At 45.1% G+C, this 20,806-nt stretch overlaps 1 long non-coding RNA gene across 1 annotated transcript in view; it reads left to right on the top strand.

Moving 5' to 3' along the window:
• The window catches only part of LOC142303118 (uncharacterized), a 393,352-nt gene that overhangs the window by 253,505 nt on the left and 119,041 nt on the right, over positions 1–20,806 (top strand). Inside the window, exon 3 of the long non-coding RNA XR_012752996.1 lies at positions 16,494–16,555. This is a non-coding gene — a long non-coding RNA (uncharacterized LOC142303118). The remainder of the gene's footprint in view (positions 1–16,493; positions 16,556–20,806) is intronic.

The raw sequence follows: 20,806 nt of genomic DNA, 5'->3' as shown, positions 1-20,806 counted from the left end.
ATTTGGAAGCTGTTGCTGTGACCAGACAACATGCGGTCTAAGGAACTCTCAATTGAGGTGAAGCAGAACATCCTGAGGCTGAAAAAAAAGAAAAAATCCATCAGAGAGATAGCAGACATGCTTGGAGTAGCAAAATCAACAGTCAGGTACATTCTGAGAAAAAAGGAATTGACTGGTGAGCTTGGGAACTCAAAAAGGCCTGGGCGTCCACGGATGACAATAGTGCTGGATGATCGCCGCATACTTTCTTTGGTGAAGAAGAACCCGTTCACAACATCAACTGAAGTCCAGAACACTCTCAGTGAAGTAGGTGTATCTGTCTCTAAGTCAACAGTAAAGAGAAGACTCCATGAAAGTAAATACAAAGGGTTCACATCTAGATGCAAACCATTCATCAATTCCAAAAATAGACAGGCCAGAGTTACATTTGCTGAAAAACACCTCATGAAGCCAGCTCAGTTCTGGAAAAGTATTCTATGGACAGATGAGACAAAGATCAACCTGTACCAGAATGATGGGAAGAAAAAAGTTTGGAGAAGAAAGGGAACGGCACATGATCCAAGGCACACCACATCCTCTGTAAAACATGGTGGAGGCAACGTGGGCATGCATGGCTTTCAGTGGCACTGGGTCACTTGTGTTTATTGATGACATAACAGCAGACAAGAGTAGCCGGATGAATTCTGAAGTGTACCGGAATATACTTTCAGCCCAGATTCAGCCAAATGCCGCAAAGTTGATCGGACGGCGCTTCATAGGACAGATGGACAATGACCCCAAGCATACAGCCAAAGCTACCCAGGAGTTCATGAGTGCAAAAAAGTGGAACATTCTGCAATGGCCAAGTCAATCACCAGATCTTAACCCAATTGAGCATGCATTTTACTTGCTCAAATCCAGACTTAAGACGGAAAGACCCACAAACAAGCAAGACCTGAAGGCTGCGGCTGCAAAGGCCTGGCAAAGCATTAAGAAGGAGGAAACCCAGCGTTTGGTGATGTCCATGGGTTCCAGACTTAAGGCAGTGATTGCCTCCAAAGGATTCGCAACAAAATATTGAAAATAAAAATATTTTGTTTGGGTTTGGTTTATTTGTCCAATTACTTTTGACCTCCTAAAATGTGGAGTGTTTGTAAAGAAATGTGTACAATTCCTACAATTTCTATCAGATATTTTTGTTCAAACCTTCAAATTAAACGTTACAATCTGCACTTGAATTCTGTTGTAGAGGTTTCATTTCAAATCCAATGTGGTGGCATGCAGAGCCCAACTCGCCAAAATTGTGTCACTGTCCAAATATTTCTGGACCTAACTGTATATATATATATATATGTATATATATATATATATATATAATTTGCTTATTAAATATCCTGTTCTCCCTCCGGGTATACAGGATGATGGGACTGAAGAAAAATGCCCAGAGGTGGATTTTAAAAGGAAAAAACACAGTTTCCTATTGTATTACTAATTTGAGATTTTTTCAGCCTCCCTTATTAAGTTTTTCTCATTGTGTGCAAAGCAGAAGCTCAAATATGTTTGTACCATTGTTTAAGGGTTTTCCCATTGTCTGGTTCCTTAAGATTGATACACCTACGCTTACTATCGGATGAAGACTTGTTCAGTCAATAGCTGTCTCTTCCGACCCCCCCCCCCATAAACAAGCACACACATCTTGTCCTAGCATGCATGCATTCTCAATGGGGAGAACGTAGTTATCGAAAGTCAGATGTCTCTGGCATTAACTTACCTTCCCTGAGAAGAAAACTGGTGGGTGTCATTCCCCCCCCGACATCACTTTTCCTAAGTTGGGAGTCCCTCTCTTCTAATGCACATGGTTGACTCCAAATGAGGTCTTCTTCTGCGAGATGTGTAGGCTACTTTGTCTTGGGAGTTCAGTATTGTGTTAGAACCTCATTTCTGGAACGCGATCTGGTCTAGTAGGCCTGATGAAGGGTGGATGTTTCAGTTTTGGTAAGGATCTGACTACTACTTCATTAATTTTTAGTACAAAAAGGAAATTTAAGGTGAACACATCACACCATATCCAGAACAAAATGCCAAACTTAATGTTGGATCAGTTTATGGTTCTGAACTTTATAGTCTATTGCTGGAGGACCAACTAGTTGAAGGAGATTGACCTAAGTTTTCTAAGGGGTAAAGTTTCACCTTCTGAAGAGCTACAACTTGGCATAATGAGACTTCGTGATCATAGAATGTTCTCCTGGGGATTTAAAGGTTTGATATTGACTTTGAGGTTTGCTAAATAGGTGGCACTAGGGTTCCTGTCCTCTCTAAATAGGCTATAGGTTTTATAAGCATGAAAAATAAAAATCACTTTTTAATTCTCAGTGACTTTTTTGTTACGCATGGTCCAGCGCATGGTGAGACACACGACAAACAGGGGTTTCAACACAACAAACAAGAGGTACATTGGTGATACTTCAACAACGCTTGGCCCTAGTGCTAGTGAGCAGAAGGATGGGACACCTCCTTCACTCCTTGCCAGTCCCTATACCTGTTGCTGAGCAGGATACCTGAAACCCCAAGAGACCCTGTAATAACCCTGACTAGTGAGCTGGCAGGTGAGAATCACTAGTCTTATCGCTGCACTAATACAACATGGAGGGAAGGTATGACAGACAGGGGCAACAACAAAGGGATAAAGCCCAGTTTCATGGCTGCAGTCAGACACCAGGACTGCAGCCTACACCACTTCACTGCAACATGGGCTCCAGCAGCTCCTTCCACCTCGAGGCCTAGCTACAGAATTAATCAGAATAACCAGCACCCTCTACAGGAAAATGTGACCATATATAGGGGAAGGGATTGGTCACCAAACGGAAACACCTGAGACCAGGAGTCATAAGCTGCTTGAAAGTAAAACTGACATTAACCCTTTCAGTACCAATGGAAAAGGAAAGGAGTCTCAGGTGGCAAAAAAAGACTCTGGCCCAGATCCTGCCACAAGTCTCTAGTAACAGAGAGATGGCCGTGACCTATTTATGGTAATGATTCAACCTAATAATATATGTTCATTACTAAAAATGAACAGATCGCTTCGCACAACCACCATGGTCCAGGTCAGTAGTCTCTGGCTAAGGACAGGAGCGGCACAAATTTCCTGAGCTTCCAGGGAAATATATTAATAGATGCAGTCCCTTGATTTTATACCTACTATAAGTTATCTAAGATTTTATTTTTTTTTGGGCCAACTCTTTTTCTAGATTAATTTTGTTCAACCCCAACAAATTTTGGCGGGATTGGTCAACCGTTAATGTTCAAGGAGGTGCTCCAACTTTCACTCAATGATGGCAAGGAAAGAAGGATCAGGCCGTTGAATTTCAACATGGCCAATCCTTTTGTTCATAAAGGTGGTATCTATCAGCAAGTCACTTTTCTTTCCCTTTCGGGAACTCTTTGATGGTTGGCTTGGGTTTTATGTACCGTTAAGAGGGTATAGCCAAAAAGGCATTTGGGTGAAAGCTACGTACAGTGTATGGCTTTCTTAAGGAATTTTTTGTCTATTTTTGAAAAACAATAGATAGAATGTCAAGGACATTTGGTGCCTTCTCAAAATTCTCAAGCATGTATAGATCTCCAGGTATAAAATTCATCTCCATCCTGTTCGAGGAAACTTCTCTACTGTTTCTAAGAAGTGTTTTATTATGTGGGTTTATTGTGGAAACATCGCTTTTGATTGTGATTTTGGGTTTTTTTTTTTTAATGATTTTTGTTTATTTCATACAAAATTGCCTTAAAAGCTTCTAAAGTGTTCCTTTGTCTACAAGATGTTCTGAAGACACCTTCAAAGGTAGCAGATTTCCGTAATAAACTAAGTGTACAATATTACAATACAATATTGCCTTACTTAAGTTAAAGGTTTGTCTAAGGTAAGAATAAAATTCCTTTTTTTCATCCAAAAACAGCTCCCCACTTGGTCACAGGTTGAGTGTGGTATCTCAGCCACCTTTACTGAGCACTAGAGTCGGTGGACATGGATTTGCAGGACCCGGTCTATCAATCATTCTACAGAGACGGCCACCTCCTACCTGACTTAATTTGAGAGCCATCATTGCAACGTGATTTGCATTTGCAGCTGCGCCCAGTAATTATGGGAGACCTGTGGAAAGCCCGAAAAGAGCGTAATATTAAGCTTCAAAGATTTTTTGGCTATTGTGATTTGCATTTGACATCATGTCATGGCGTCTAATCAAAAGAAGAGCCACGAATGGCAAGAGGATGGAGATGTTCCACAATACTCTTGCCCAGCAACCACAGATTATTGATGTGGTGTGACGGGTGTGTCACAGGTGACAGTCATGTGGTTTCTGGCAATAGAAGGTCACAGCGTTTGGCAAAATGCTCCCTGACTTTCTATTGTTCCTGCAGGTATTCATTGTACTAGCTAGCTTTCCTGCTCAATTTTCATCTCTCCCCCTTTAGTACCCAGCAGGAGCTCGCTTTCCACCCAGCTGCTGATCATCAGTATTCTCTTGGTGCTTATATACTCTCTTCTTCCCTTAACTGGTGCTGGTGATATTATTCAGTTGATTCTAGGTCTGGTTGCCAGTAGATGGCTTGTACTCATCCGTAGTATCGTTGCTGAACTTCTGCCTGAGTCATCAGTGCATAAATAGTTCATACATTTTTCCCCTTGTGTGTCCTCCTTGTGTTTTCTATAGCGTTTGGTGGGGTTGATGAAGAGCTCATCCCACCCATTCCCTATTTAGGATCCAGCAGTAGGGTCAGGTATCCAGCTTGGCACATAGGTGCGGAACCTATCTAGGGTGGTCAGGGACCCCAGGGACCAGCATTAGGTTTGGTCAGGGGTCACAATCTCCCCCTTCCCTAGACGGAGGGGTCCCCTTCCTTTACCTTTTACCACTCGCTTGGTACTTTCCCAGTACCTAGGGTGACACATGGCCGAAGGATGAGGTCCATCACACCAACTATGCTGAGAAGCAATACCATACCTAACCCATAGATGGCTTTGGAAGAAAGCAACCATGTTTTTCTAGTCCTGGAACCCGTTTTAGAATAATGCAATGACCTTGGAGACTGATGTTGTTTCTCCCTTGGCAGTGTCAATCTTGGTACCACCATGAAAGTATTTCTGCTCACTATCAATTTGACTTTAAACTGAAGACCTTAATAATCTTTTCCCAACTTGGTTGAATGCGTTGCCTGAACACCCTAAAAGTTGATGGTGACATATCCTTCGAAACCAGTTTGCTCAACTGTTCTGCTCAAAGCTAGGAGTAAAACAACTTAGGTGGAGAACCCTTTTTTATTGTATCCAGAAGTCTTCAGATTTTTTCACGGTCAGACAAGGACACAAGGAAGTGACATTTCTAAAGATCACCATCCTCTTCTTCTCCCACCCACCCTCTCAGCCAGCGGAGCAGCTGTAGACAGCTGATCCAGATGGGAAATGTTTGAAGTTCTCTGAAAATATTATCTCAATCAAATCTCCATGTCTTTGTAGGCAAGAAAGTTCATTACATGATTTCGACAAGCTCTCTGAGATATTTCACAAGAAAAATCAAATCCGTCTTACATTCTCTTAACGTCAAACAAATGCCTTATCTGTCCTCTTCGGAACAGGAAGACAAGGCCAAAGTTGGGCGTTATAGACACGTTCTCAGTTCATTTCTTGTAGACACTAAGGGGTACTTTGCACGTTGCGACATCGCTACCGAAATATCGTCGAGGTCACGGTTGTTGTGACGCACATCCGGCGCCGGTAGCGACATCGCAATGTGTAAATCCTAGGAGCGACGATGAACGAGCGTGAAACAGTCAAAAATCGGTGATCTGTGTCACGTCGTTCGTTTTCATAATGTCGCTCCTGCTCCAGGTACGATGTTGTTTGTCGCTCCAGCGGCGTCACACATCGCTGTGTGTGAAGCCGCTGGAACGCTCCTTACCTGCGTCCCGACGGCAATGCGGAAGGAAGAAAGTGGGCGAGATGTTACGTCCCGCTCATCTCCACCCCTCCGCTTCTATTGGCCGGCCGATTAGTTACGTCGTGGTGACGTCACGGTGACGCCGAACGCACCTCCCCCTTGAAGGAGGGATTGTTCGGCAGTCACCGCGACATCGCCGACCAGGTATGTGCGTGTGATGCTGCCGTAGCGATACTGTTCGCTACGGCAGCAATCACAAGATATCGCATGTGCGACAGGGGCGGGTGCTATCGCGCTGGACATCGCTAGCCGATGCTAGCGATGTCGCAACGTGCAAAGTACCCCTTAGTCTGGAGTTTCCATCCAACTCTGTACTTTCAGCTATAAAACCATCACTAATATCCACCATAGATAATTCTAAAACCAGGGGCATAAACAAGTGCCATATATAATTAATTTTTAATTGTACTGTATGCCCCACAATATCTTGCAATATCACCCACGAGAGGCCTAGTACAGGTCCATTCTCTAGTGCAGGTCTTTTCCATCGGCTTTCCCAACCTCCATAGGGCTCTAATGTTTTCTAACCTGTTCGTAAGAAAATGATCAAGGAACAATCAGAGGCTCATGCTGCCTTATTCTGGGATGGAACAACTGGAAAATTTTGACTCATCATGTCTTAGAAAAATAGAGTATATTAGATGCTGAGAAGATCATGCTATCCACCAAAAGAGATTGTGACAAGTACAGTGGGACTCATCTAACGACCCAAAAATGTTTCATTTCATCCAAAGTCCATTGACCAATCAATGTTTTTGGAGATATTTTCTGGTTTTCTTTCTGAGATCCAATAATAACAACCTCTTAAGTCCTGTGAGATGTGTAGGACAAGAAACAGATGGAGAGAACCAATCTAAATACTAGGACATGTAATTCAATTTTGTGGCCTTAGGCTTATGAGTAACCAATGCCCATTTGTCATGCCCAATAATAGGCACATATAGTGTTATGAGAAGCTGTCTCACTCAGGTAGGATTAAGTATTGGCATTGATATACCGTGATGAAGACGAAAAGTAAAGACACACACACACTTGGGTCTCTATCTGGGAGGCTCCCTCCGCTCACCAGTCCAGTCCCCGTGCCTCCTTACCAGTCCCACGGCTCCCAAGTCTCCCCGGCACTCCTGTTGGCACCCCCGCTGCCCCCTGCGCCGAAGTGCTGATGGACTGCTTCGTCCACATCCTCTTCCATACTTCCTGGTCTGACTTCTAGTTCCTGAGGTCCATGCATGCACACTAGGGCATGGCCACGCTCTCTCCCTTGTTCTTTAAGGGCCAGCACCACCTGACCCGAATACTCCTCTAATGATCCTTGCAGGTACTGGTTATTTACAACATCCTCCCAATTGGGAGGTGCCTGTTCAACATGTCCCATTAGCTAGTCTGCCTGTGCTAGTTGTGAGGTCCTCATGCTGTTATCTGCATATTGTACTATTTGTGACTCCGTCTCCATTCCGCCTAGTAGTGTCCGAGTTCCCGCTGTGACCATCCTGCGCTCTTCAGACCCTGCAAGCTTCCTTCCTGTGATCTCCAGGACCAGCCTGTCCCGAACCGCTCTGCCTCCTGGTCTCTGTTCCGTGGCGCCAGGTATTGGGATTCCCTAGGCCTGCCTCCTGGCGGTCACTTGTGTAACTGCTTCCACCTCCGGTGGTAGTAGTGAAGACTTGGTGGCTGTCCAGCTCCTCTCCTCCAGATTGGTGAACGGTACCTTGGACCAGTGGACCCACTTCCTCCTAGTTCAGTAGCCGGATGTGACAGGTTTGTTTCTAAATGTCTGTTGTTTATTGCTCATATGGCTGATCCTGATATATGGGGACCATCTTGGTTCATCGAATCACCTTTCAAACTGTATTTTCAAAAATATCCTTCTCATGTTGGTGATGCGATTTTCTGCTTGAGAACTTTTTATGGTAGCAATGTATGATGGTGTCTCTCCATTTTTCCTTCTTTTCAGCCCTATGTCTGTTGAGGAGAGCCTTTCCATTAAATACTTAATTAACCTCTTGACAGGTGATTGTGGGAAATATGTCACATGTCTACCCATTCTTATTAGAAGAAAGAGAGATTTTACTCTTGAGAACCATGTTTGAAGAAGCTCTTAAGGATCTTAAAAGGGTTCTCCACTTTGGACAATCACTACTTCTTAGAAGGGTCCAATTCCAAAAAGCTTGTCATGAAGTAAACCCCTTGCGGGGACCACCCTCCGAGCAATCAGCTGTATCCTGAGGGGTACAGGGAATATGTTTTAGAAAGTGGACAACTCTGTAGGTTTCTTAGTGTTTATGTCTCGAAGACCAGCCCTTATCCAAGAAATGCAGCTTGGGTGTAGACTTCATTCGAGACTCCACTTTGGTGCCGTAGACTGATTTTCTTTAACTAGCTATGCCCATTTCTTTGTTTGTGTACATAGTTGGCATGGAATATGTAGCATGTTATTGTACGTGTATTAGGAAATAAAAGCTGGGTGTAGTCATTACATATGGATATTAATATGTGCAATGTGGAGTTACAACATGTCCCACTACCAGAAGAAACTCAACATCTCACTTTCAAATTCATTTTACTTCTCTATTGTGGAGAATGAAGACAGAAAAAAACGTGAGGTCAATAATTCATTAATGTGGTACACATAACTTACATAGATATACTGTACATAGTGATTAAGTTAAAGGGATTGTCCAGCTGTTAAGCATCCCAGTGATCATCTGTATAGGGAAACCTGACACCTATCTCTGTAACGTGCTGTCCTCTGCCGGTTGTCAAAAGTAATCCTTCTCAGGCATCAGAGACTCTGAGATGAATTATAGGAAGTGAGGGTGGATCATAGTCTTTACAGGAAGTGGGAGCGGGTGTTTGTCTCTTTACAGGAAGTGGGGGTGGGTCTAGGTCTCTACAGGAATTGGGGTGGGTCTATGTCTTTACAGGAAGTGGGGGTGGGTATATGTCTCTACAGGAAGTGGGGGCGGGTCTAGGTCACTCTACAGGAAGTGGGGGTGAATCTTTGTCTCTACAGGAAGTGGGGCAGGTCTTTGTCTCTACAGGAAGTGGGGGTGGATTTTTGTCTCTACAAGTGGGGGCGGTCTTTTTCTTACATGAAGTGGAGTCAAGTCTTTGTCTCTACAGGAAGAGGGATCGGGTCTATATCTCTCTACAGGAAGTGGGGGTGGATCTTTGTCTCTACAGGAAGTGGGGGTGGATCTTTGTCTCTACAGGAAGTGGGGGTGGATCTTTGTCTCTACAGGAAGTGGGAGCTGGTCTTTGTCTCTACAGGAAGTGGGGGCGTGTCTTTGTCTCTACAGTAAGTGGGGGCTGTTTTTTTACTGGAAGTGGTGGTGAATTTTTGTGTCTACATGTAGTGGGGTTGGGTATTTCCATCTACAGGAAGTGAGGGCGAGTCTTTGTTTCTCTACAGGAAGTAGGGGTGGATATTTGTCTCTGCAGGAAATGTGAGTGGGTCTTTGACTTTACAGGAAGTGGGAGTGGGTCTTTGTCTCTACAGGAAGTGGGGGCAATGTCTTTGTCTCTATAGGAAGTGTGATCGGATCTTTCTCTCTACACGAAGTGAGGGTGGATATTTGTCTTACAGGAAGTGGGGACAGGTCTTTGTCCTTACAGGAAGTGTGGCTGTTCTTTGTCTCAACAATAAGTGGGAGCCAGTTTTTTTCTTACAGGAAGTGAGGGCAAATCTTAGTGTCTACAGGATGTGTTGGCAGTTCTTTGTCACTACAGGAAGTGTGATCGGGTCTTTGTCTCTACAGGTAGTGAGAATGGATATTTTTCTTACAGGAAGTAGGGGTAGATCTCCTGCAACTCACCTGAGTCTGTACCTTGTGCTCTCTAGCGTCAATATATGGGTCCTCCCCATTCATCACCGCCACCTGCCTAGACCCTTGCTTGCCCTGGCTATTGAAAGGGTCGGCAAGAACACTAGTCTCTCCACAGTAATAAGACAACATGAGGTAAGGGAGACATACAGAGGGAAAATACAGAGGGGTTTGAAAAAGAGGGGACTCAAAAAGGAAAACACTCAAAGCTTCTCCAAAGCAGCTAAACACCACAGCTGCAATAATCACGACTCCTCAGCTTCTTCCAGAGCCAAGCGCCTTCCAAAGTTTCCAGCAATAGAATGAGAATCTATAACTGGCATCAGATGGTAAGACATGTGACATTTTATAGCTTGGAAGAGTGGTCACAAAAGAGCTCCACCTGAGATTAAGGCTACAAAGAACAGCCAGATAATATAGAATCCTTAACCCCTACTGCACTAAAAGAAAGTTGATTAACTCAAATACAAGTTATATACCTGCGCCTAATAAGACGTTGTGACCTTTTGCACTCGCCAGAGGTCTTCCCATAGTGGGGCACTCCCAAGACAATAGTGAAATGAACACATATGCTATGTGTTCCTTTCACTCCACAGGTGGACATCCTCTTTTAAGGGTTCACGTTTTTCTGAAACGTCACTTATGGAGAATTGTAACATTACACAAATGCAATCAAAATCAATTTTCTGTCCATTTAATGCATGGACAAACAAGGTCCTTCAAAGTGAGGTCAGCTCTGAGTTTATAAATCCCAGTGGGCTGTCGCGGGCGGAGGAGGGGACGATGCGCTCACCCACTGCTCGGGTCCGGCTACTGCTGCTGCTGCTGCTCGGTGGTGGCTCGAGCGGTGGGCCGGATCCCGGGGACTCGAGCGGCGTTCCTCGCCCGTGAGTGAAAAGGGGGGGAGGTTTGGGTTTAGGGATATTGTCCGTGACGCCACCCACGGTTGTGATGAGATTGGTGACACCACCGCTGCTCTGGACGGGGATCCTGGGAACGATGACAAGGAGCAGCTTGGATGTTGGTTCTCCCCTCCGTGGGTAGGGGGGTTGGTTGTCCCAGGGCCCGGTGAGGGGTAGGGATGTATGGCAGGCGGGTTACGGGGCCTGGTGAGGTGCAGGGTCGCGAGGGCAGCGCTGTGCCGCACGGCACGGTGGTACTTACTTAGCCAGTAACACACACGGAGTCTCTGATGAAACAAACGGCTGGATGGACGGGTCCCACAGGCGACTGCGGTTGTTCTCCTCCCGGCAGGTTGATGGTGACTGCCTTTCCCTGCACCTGTGTAGTATGTACAGTCCCAATGGGTTCCCACCGGAGCCTTGTAGCCTTGTAGCCTTGGCGGTGACTGTGTTTCCCTCTACGGTGTGAGCTGTTGCCTTCAATCGGGTCTTGACTGCTGGGAAACCCCGGAGGTTCCCTTCGCTAACGGATTTGACCAATTTCACGGCGACTCCTAGACTGGTCGGGGTCCGTAAGCCCTGCCGGATGGTGCTGGCTTCTCTTTGTTCACCGGTCCGGTACCGCTGGGCCACCGACCGTCCACGGTCCTTACGGCTCACTCCAATCGGCCTCTCCTGCAGACGGTCACCACCGTCTGCCAACCTTGCTGTTCCGTCCGGGCCACACACCCGGACGCTGTCTGACTGCTCAGCTACCACTTCCCTTTACTCCTCAAACTAATCTGATATCATCTAACTCCTTTTCCCGCCTCCAGGACTGTGAACTCCTCGGTGGGCGGGACCAACCGCCTGGCCCACCCCCTGGTGTGGACATCAGCCCCTGGAGGGAGGCATCAAAGATTTGTGTTTGGCTTTGGTGTGCCTAACCGGGGTGTGGGGTGAGTTGGTGTCGTTCTGTGACGACCTGGCTTGTCCAGGGCGCCACAGGGCAATCCTTGAATTAAGATTGCCTAACAGGGTATTTAAAAATGGGATATCCTGAGAAACCTATTACGTGATAATTTTCATATCTAACTGACTGTGCCTTAGCAGCAATGGATATCAGCTTTGCATGCCCTGAATTCCTAGTGTGCAAACGTGCAGAAACCAAAGTGAGCAAGAAATCAGCAGTGTAAAGCATGGAGTAGGGACAGAGCAGGAGTCTAAAATTGTAATGAGGCAGGAGGACAATTTCAGACCCCATTATACAATACAGCCTCATCCTCCTATTTGGTTAGGGATAGTGATGGGCGACCCAGACCTGTAAAAGTTGTGGTAATCGTGGTATAAAATAAATAAATAAAACATTTGGCATATGGTCCCCATATTATTATATCTAGCACAGATAAAGGCTACGGCTACAGGCTGCAGCCCCCAGCCGTGCGCTTATCTTGGCTGTGTATCAAAATAGGCGGAACCGCATGTGCCTTTTTTTTTTAATTTAAATAATTAAAAAAAAACAGCGTGCGGTCCTCCCCAATTTTGATACCCAGCCAAGATAAAGCCAGACAGCTGGGGGCTGATATTCTCAGGCTGGGGAGACCTGTGCATATTGGGCCCCCTAAACCTAAAAATAGCAGCTTGCAGCCACCTAGAATTATCGCATTCCATTAGATGCCACAGTCCCTGAACTTTAACCAGCCCTTCCTGATTGCCGTGATGTGGTGGCAATTGGGGAAATAAGGGGTTATTGTCAGCTCACAACTGCCATTAAGCCCTAGATTAGTAAAGGTAGTCGTCTATGAGACCTCCCCATTACTAATCTGCAAGTGAAAGTAAATAAGCACAAACACCGAAAAAATCCTTTATTTGAAATAAAAGACAAGAAAGCAAAGTTTCACCATTTTTTTAACCCCAAACCACCCCTGCAGGTCTGACGTAATCCACATGAGGTCCCACAATGATCCTAGCTCTGCTACATTTGAATTCACACCGTAGAAAATGACCGCCCGATGTGAGGTTTAGGTAGAGACTGAGTCACAGCGATAAGTGGTGACATCACTCAGCGGGATGTTCCCATGGACTGCAACCAATCACAAACACCAGAGGAAAGCAGTGCATATGGATTAGCAATAATGAGTGGCCCGGACGTGGCCAGGAAGCAGTTACAGCCGCGCCGGAGACTTGGTAAGTATGAAGTGCTTGCTCCTATCCCCCTATCCCTTCTACTACTATTTTTAATCCCTGGATTCTGGTGCCCATAGACTTATATGGGGACCGGCGTCCAGCCAGATACCGGATCAATTCCAGGCAGAAACTGGTATTTTTTTTTAACCCGGTTAGACCCGCCCGACCCGGTTATCTGTGAGTCCGCCCATCACTAGTTACGGACTAGCATCATTTTTAAGAGACAGCTGTATATTTTCTTTAAGTATGTATCCCAAGGGGCTTCACAGATGCAGAATAGCCTAAAAAAAAAACATATACCCCCATAAAAGACTAGAATAATTCAGAAATGAGTAATTAATTCTGAAAAGACAAAACACAATAAAATTAAAATTTGAAAAAAAAATTTAACCGTGGGTTTTAGTTTGTTTTTGAAAAAGTTTTTAGTTTTCTTTGAGATTCTGTTTTCTCTTTAAATGTCGATCAGAAAAGAAACTTTTGTTCTGTCCATCCCTTAAATAGAACATTGCCAACTCTAAAACTTCCTTCCACATTTTGCCACAACGGGTGCCGTCGGTATATCTTCTTCTTCTTCTTCTTCTTCTTCTTCGAAATCCTGCCACGAAACCGATATAAACATTGACATGATGATAAAGCTGTAAAGTTTCCTTAGCGACATTGTCTATTTGTGTTCACCAGGCTTATTTAAAGGGGTTGGTAACCGTCCTATGTAACCGAATATGGTAAGACCAGAAGAGTCCCTCATGACGTAGAATAAACCAAAACGTTACGAAATAAAAGTTTGTATTTGAACATTTCACCAAAATGGAAAAATAAATCAAAAATAAAAAAAATAGTCTTTTGGTTGGTTAGTTGGTTTTGAAAATGTAAAAAAAATTAAAATCAGTGGTAGAATTTAAGAAAAAAGACCCAAAAAGATACTTGTAACACTCACGGCCAGTGTAGGGGCAGTGAGCAGGGTTAGTGGACCCACTGGCCCACAGGACTTAACTAAGCACCTACCGCGAGGCAGACACCAGGTGCCACTCACAGGGCAGTGACCGGGACTGTGGCAGCTGACCCCCAGGACAGGAGACGGACTCAGGTATAGACACAGATGCAGGTTGTACAGGCAGGATGGCTGAGGCAGGCAGATAGGTATGGGAAGGCAGGTACAGGTGTCTTGATTCTTTCTGGTGGCTCTACTTTCATGCAGAGCCAATATGTTTTGTGAGTGTTGTATTTTCTGGTTCTAGGCACAGTGGGAGGAGCCTAATGAATAGTGCCTCGTTCCGGGTGTTAGCACTGCCTTATCTTGGAGCCTTTTCACCTGAAACGCTGCCAGTTATAGTTCCTGCCTTGTAGTATACGTTTCTCATTCCCGTGAGTGGTCCTGATCTTATCCTACTACCTTAGTTCCCCGTTCTCTTTCCTCCCCTGCTCTGACTGAACTCCCTGGTTCTCTGACTGTCTGCTTTCTGTGACTCCGGCTCCGTACACTCCCTGGTCCCTGACGTGTCCTCTTGGCCTCTGACTTCGGCTCGTACCCCAACCTTGTATCTGTTCCCCTTCGGTTATTGATGCTCCTTCCTGGCTACTGATCCCTGGCTCTCATGCGACCTCAGCTTCTCTTGCTCCCTCTGTTTTCACGTTACCTTCTGGCTTCTGACTCTGTTTGATTGACTACTCTGCAGACCTCTCCCACTAGGGGTACTTGTGGCCTCTAGCGGTCTTGCACCTCACTACACCTAGGTGTCTGAGATCCTTCTTGCACACTTGGGCCTCTTAGTAGTTTAGCGTCACAACAGGTACTTGTGACGGACACAGGGATAATAGGACAGGAATTCTGGACCTGACAACTAGCTACCAGACCGGTAGCCAAACTAACGAAGGATGTTGTACAGGCACCTCCTCTAATGGGAGGGTGCTTTAAAAACATAGTGCCTCTCAGCCAGAGGCTGAGAGGCACTTTCTAGAGATAGCACACCAGCCCTTTAAGAGAAGGGTCGATGCGCATGTGCATGCCCGAAGCACAGTCCTGGGAGACCAGAGCTGCGTGCACAGGCACCGAAAGGAGGAAGCAGGAGCACACATGGACAGCCGCAGGGCAGTGGGGGAGGTAGCAACCAGGCTGTGGTGGTAAGTTGGCGTCCCTGCAGGGATGCCGGCGCCACAATACTGATTCTGAAGGAATTAATTTGGCACATATTCTAAGCGGATGTTAGTAGCATGAAAAATGTATTGACTCATGGAGATGAGACTGCTCCAGCTCATACTTGCCTCACTGCCGTTCCTCATAATTTGTGTGAAGCTAGTCAGGCAATACTTAGCCATATTTGGGGGCATATAAGCCCATGGATCCCGTGTAACGGCTCCAACATCAGATTTTGGCCATGGATTTTCTTTAACCTGGAAAAATGTAGACTGCTCCTTGAGGACAAGCCATCCAAGTGGCACAAGAGTCCGGACCTACTCAACAAGGATGTGGAGTGTGGTGGTTCGAAATCAGCATTTTGAGCAATTTTTGCTATATGCATATCCCTTGGTTGAATGGTTTATTAAGCCCCCATACACTTAGGTAGTTGATGTCATGGGTATGACAGGATCACTAGGAACAAGGGAGCCTAAACTGGCCCTCAGGCTAGGGGACCTCTTGTTGACTCTGATCTCAAAGATACATCTGACCTTGATGATGTTTGGGCCGCCTTCCTAACCCTTGCTCTTGAACAACCCTATTCTAATGGTCCCCCTCCCTCCTCCCAGGAAAGGACCAAAACATGAGGGATTTTCCCCTTTTGTTTAGTTGTGTGGGATTAAACTCCAAACTCACAGCAATCACTCACAGAGGTATAGCCAATACATGTTCAGGAGGAAACTAAATGAAGGGAGAAAATAATCAGACAACAAAAGTATTTCCACAACACACCAAGCAGTACAAAGAAGTTCACTACCAACTTTATAACAAAGCACAAGGATCAGGAACGCATAAAGCTATAATCGGCATGGGAGAACAGGCTCTGCCATCTTAAAAAGGGTGGAGGCTGCTATGATAGGTCTCCTGCAACATGTGATATAAGCAGTAATCCACAGGCTAGCAGAAATTAACTTTTACAAGCCTACAACCTTGTATCTGTTCTCCTTTGGTTATTGATGCTCCTCTACAAGATTGCTGACAAGAGCACAACTGGTCGATGCCTGAGCTTGCCTGTGCAACTCAAAAGCAGCATCGTGTGGAGTGTCTGATTCTGCTGTGTGAACAGACACTGCAAGTTTTGAGCCAGACACCGTGTGACAGTTGACAGTTCTCCTAATCTTCCAATACCCGCGAAAGCTTGGCTCGACCAAGTGCTTCCGTGTTCTCAATGAGAAAGACTCCATTGTCAGCGACTCAAATCCTGAGGAACAAAACAATTGGTCATTGGAAATCCGACATTTTGGACCCTTCTACTCTCCAAACATGATCTGTCAGAGGACATTTGGGAGGATGACTATATACAGTAGAGTGTTGCCCGATATCGGCAAATACAGGCAAAATTTCGTCCTACTGATGTAGTATTTTTTAAGAACTTTTTGTGTTATTGTTACTATTTATATTTTTAAATTATTTGCCCCTTTGTAAGAAAAAAACAAATAAATTATATATTCTATTACAGATTGTATTAATTGAAGTTTTGAAACACGTCCAGACTGGAAATGGGGTCATCTACCATCAACGGTATGTTAACTGGATAATTTCCATTGGGTGTTTTTTACATTGTTTTTTTTAATTCTAGGGTTTATGGGGTTTTTTTTTTTGTTTTTTGTTTTAAAATCTGAGAGCTTATAACAGATGGTGATTTCCAAACTGAGAAGGAATCACTGACCAACAATTGCAAAAATGTCTCCTTCAAATACTGATATCTTTTGTAAAGGGAACACCTAGGTGGAATATGCGTCAAGAGTTCCATGTTCTATGGTAATTGTTCCCCCCGTCACTGCCTTTCCAAGACTCTTGGGCCAATTCTTCTTCCCCTCGTCTGATGGCAACAACTCGAACTGAGCCCCTTGCTCCAATGGGCAATATTTAGTATATGTTTATAGCGGTGGCATCCTATGGGTTAAAGAGAAGAGGCTAGTATTGAGCCCACGAACTAAGTCATAATGTCCCAAATGCCCCCCTAAAATAAATAATGCTGGATTTCTCACTTTTAGAAAGTATTAATACTGCCATAAGACTCACTGTCATGCTAGGTATGGGAAAGTACGAAGCACACGGCGAAAGGGAAGGGAAACCCTTTTCTAGGGAAGGGAAGATGGTGACCCCTGAACCAAACCTACTGCTGGCCCATTGAGTATTTTGGCAATTGCAATACCTAATTTTACCTGTGACAGCGCTGTCACGCTAGGTATGGGGTAGTACCAAGGAAGAGGCGAAAGGTAAGGCAAGGTGGCCCCTGTGTCTAGGGAAAGGGAAGAGGATGACCCCTGACCAAACCTTCTGCTGGTCCCTGGGGTCACTCACCACCCTTGATAGGTTCCGCACCTATACAGCGAGCCGGATACTTGACCCTAGGTATCCTTAGTGCTGACTCCTAAATAGGGAATTGATGGGATGAGCTCTTTGTCAACTCCACTAAACACTATAGAAGAAACAAGGAAGACACACAGGAGGAAAAGCATGAACTACTTACCTATAGATGACTCAGGTAGGAGTTCAACAAAGCTTTCAGCAACGATACCACAGAGGAGAACAAGCCACCTGCTTGCAACCTCAGCTTGAATGAACTGAAAATATCACCAGTGCCAGTCCAAAGGATGGAAGGAGTATTTAAACACCAAGGGAATACTGATGATCAGCAGCTGGGTGGAAGGTGAGCTCCTGCTGGGTCCAAGAGGGAGAGAGGAATCCAGCAGGAAAGTTACCTATACCAATGAATACTGACTGGAGGAACAATGGAAAGTCATCCTGCAAAGCCAGACGCTGTGACCTTCTATGGCCGGAAACCACATGATTGTCTCGCATGTGACACCCACTTAAAAAGTAATGATGCCTTGTAAGTGATCCCTCAAAAAGCAAACTGCCACCTTTATTCCATGCTTTCCCACAAAAATAAAATCCCCTGAATACCCAGTGGGCTTACAATGCAATGAAGTACCATCAGTGTGCCAGGTCACTGATGTCTTGTAGCCTGTAGGAGTACAGCAACTTACAAGGGAAAAAAATGGTGGAGCAGGGAGCCCACTACTCCCTGCTCCACTACAAAATTCAACTGTATTCACATCATGTTGACTTTTTCTTTATACAGTTCAAAGTGGCACAAACCCATCCAGAATGGCTGCCCTGGTTCTTTGGTGCTACCAACACCATTGCTACTTTTTTTTTGTTTGAAATTTTGCACCCCTAGGAATTTTTTTGCCCCGGTCAAATGCTGATGTGTCCCCCACCCTATCCTCCCCCCATAGTGGCATAGTGAGGATTTCCAGCGCCCGTGGCGAGGCAAGATTTTTGCACCCCCTATCTCAAGTATAGCACTCACTGAATCCCTCCCATCAGCCCAGTATTGACTCTCTTATCCCTGATATTGTAATTTGAAGAAAATACTGAAATAACTACATTTTGCTCTTACATTTTTTCCTCTAAAATTTTAAAAAAATCAAGGAATACATATTTTTTTATGTAACAATTTTCTTCCCTTGCCCTATTCCTAATTCTAACCCTACCTCTTAGTCTAACCCAAACCCTAAACCAATCCTTAAAAGTGTAAAAATATGAAAGTGGTTACTACTGAATGAAGATGATATTGATTAATGTGAACTGCTCACTGTAGGGGGGGGACAAATTTTGCTTTTCCACAGATAGTGGCACCGAGGATAATTTGCCCTCCTGCCCCCCCATATGACACCACAGCTCCATAGTTGTATGCCATTTCTGTTAATGTGGGAATCCCATGCACGCACAGGGTTAAATACAATCTCTTCCTACTTGTACAGTTTTGTATACATAAAAACAGCTGTACAGAGAGGGATCTGCAGCTTTGGAGAAAACATGGAAGTTGTTCCTGGCGCCCCTCCCCATTTTGTTTAGCGTTAACTGCTATTATTGTGCATCAATCTCTAAACTCCTATTGTCTTACAGGGGAAATGACTTGAAAATTAAGCATGTTTGCTTTTTTTATGACTTCCTGCATGAATCATTTTGAAAGTTGTGCCAAATGGTTTCCACTAATGACTATAAATAGAGCCGCGAATCTATGGAGTCATTGCTTGAATCTCAGCAGGATTGTGCTTCTCATAGGAAAATTATTTAACACAGGGCATGAAACGGCAGCTGTCCACCATAATATACTGCGTCGTACGGCCCATGATCTCCTTTCTCTGCCGGGACGATTATATTGTTGCTTCTGTATATCAGCCGCAGACAATTAGGTTAAATCTAATCAATAATAATAAAAGAAAAACTTTTGGGGTAAATATAGACCACACTAGATGTAGACACGAGAGGAGAAGGCAGGAACGACCCATAACCGTTCCAAGTTGTCCCATCTGGTAATGATAGATGATGCTGAGGAGTATTGTTTCTGATTGTGCTGTGACTTTTCTGCTGGGAGAGAGGCAGAGAGAGCTGCTGAATTTTTAGCCAGAATTGAAAAAAACATACAGTTATCAGACTGTGGACCACAGTACTCTGGTTATTTTATTTTTTATGCCTTTTCTTCCTGATAGGATGCATTTTTGTCTTGCTAGGTACGGGGAAGTACCAAGAGAGCAGTGAAAGAGAAGGGAAAGGGGAGATGGTGACCCCTGACCAAACCTATTGCTGGTCCATCACTACCCTAGATAGGTTCCGCACCTATGCGCCGAGCCAGATACCTGACACTAAGTATCCCTAGTACTGGGCCCTGGGGTCCCTCACCACCCTATATAGGTTTTGCACCTATGCGCCGAGCTGGATACCTGACCCTAGGTATCCCTAGTGCTGGGCCCTGGGGTCCCTCACCACCCTAGATAGGTTCCACACCTATGCGCCGAGCCAGATACCTGACCCTAGGTGTCCCTAGTGCTGGGGCCTGGGGTCCCTCACCACCCTAGATAGGTTTCGCACCTATACACCGAGCCAGATACCTGACCCTAGGTATCTCTAGTGCTGGGGCCTGGGGTCCCTCACTACCCTATATAGGTTTCGCACCTAAGCGCCGAGCTGGATACCTGACCCTAGGTATCCCTAGTGCTGGGCCCTGAGATCCCTCACCACCCTAGATAGGTTTCACACCTATGCACCGAGCTGAATATTAAACCCTAGGTATCCCTAGTGCTGGTCCCTGGGGCCCCTCACCACCCTAGATAGGTTTCGCACCTATTCGCCGAGCTGGATACCAGACCCTAGGTATCTCTAGTGCTGGGCCCTAAATAGGGAACGCGTGGGATGAGCTCTTAGTCAACACCACTAAATGATAAAGGAAGGCACAAGGGGGACACACAGTGGGAAAACCGTGAACTACTTATCCACAGATGACTAAGGAAGGAGTTAAGCATTGATACTACAGATGAGAGCAAGCCTCCTGCTTGCAACCAGAGCTAGAATGAACTGAATACTATCACTAGCACCAGTCCAGGGAAGAAGGAAGTATTTAAGCACCAAGAGAATGCTGATGATCAGCAGCTGGGTGGAAGGAGAGCTCCTGCTGGATCAAAAAGGGGGAGAGATGAAAATCCACCAGGAATACTGACAGCAGGAACAATAGAAAGTCAGGGAGCATTTTGTGCAGCCAAATGCTGCTGTGACCTTCTATTGCCAGAAACCACATGACTGTCTGTCACCCGTGACAGTTTTCGGTGCAGATGTGAAGCCACATTTTTAAAGTGATTTTTACAGAGCAGAAAAGCTTTGATTCTGCACTTAAAAAATAAAATGCATATTTTTTTAGGATACATATGCAAGCTTCTAAAGAGGAAAAAAGCACCAGTTCAGTGGCAACTGCCCTTTTTT

This window comes from Anomaloglossus baeobatrachus, chromosome 4 (genome assembly GCF_048569485.1).
Source record: "Anomaloglossus baeobatrachus isolate aAnoBae1 chromosome 4, aAnoBae1.hap1, whole genome shotgun sequence".
Lineage (NCBI taxonomy): Eukaryota > Metazoa > Chordata > Amphibia > Anura > Aromobatidae > Anomaloglossus > Anomaloglossus baeobatrachus.
This window is presented reverse-complemented; position numbering and strand designations above follow the sequence as displayed.